A 663-nucleotide genomic window follows, 5' to 3' on the forward strand; every position below is an offset into this window, starting at 1 on the left:
GGAATTGAACAAGTTGACAATCAAGAATAGATACCCTTTGCCTTGGATTGATGACCTTTTTGATCAGTTGAAGGGTGCTGCTGTCTTTTCAAAGATTGATTTGAGATCGGGATATCATCAGCTGAAAGTGAAGTCAAGTGACATCTTTAAGACAACGTTCAGAACAAGGTACGGACATTATGAATTTAAAGTGATGCCTTTCGGCTTAACTAATGCCCCTACCGTGTTCATGGACCTCATGAACCGAGTATTTCACGATGTGCTCGATAAGTTTGTAATCGTTTTCATTGATGACATCTTCATTTACTCAAAGAATGAAGAAGAGCATGCAGAACACCTAAACTTCATGTTGCAAAGGTTGAGAGAAAAGAAACTCTATGCTAAATTTAGCAAGTGTGACTTTTGGCTCTCAAGAGTAGTATTTCTTTGCCATGTTGTTTCAGCCGAGGGTATTCGTGTTGACCTAGAGAAAGTCCAAACTGTTACTGATTGGGAAAGACCGAAGACCGTGACTGAGATAAGAAGTTTTCTTGGATTAGCAGGATACTACCGAAGATTCATTGAATACTTTTCTAGGTTGGCTGCCCCTATGACTAAGCTAACTAGAAAAGAAGAGAAGTTTGTCTGGACCGATTCTTGTGAGAAGAATTTTGAAGAGCTGAA

The sequence above is a fragment of the Hakea prostrata genome, unplaced genomic scaffold, assembly GCF_041222555.1.
Source record: "Hakea prostrata isolate BN-2017 unplaced genomic scaffold, UWA_Hpros_2 contig_40, whole genome shotgun sequence".
Classification (NCBI taxonomy): domain Eukaryota; kingdom Viridiplantae; phylum Streptophyta; class Magnoliopsida; order Proteales; family Proteaceae; genus Hakea; species Hakea prostrata.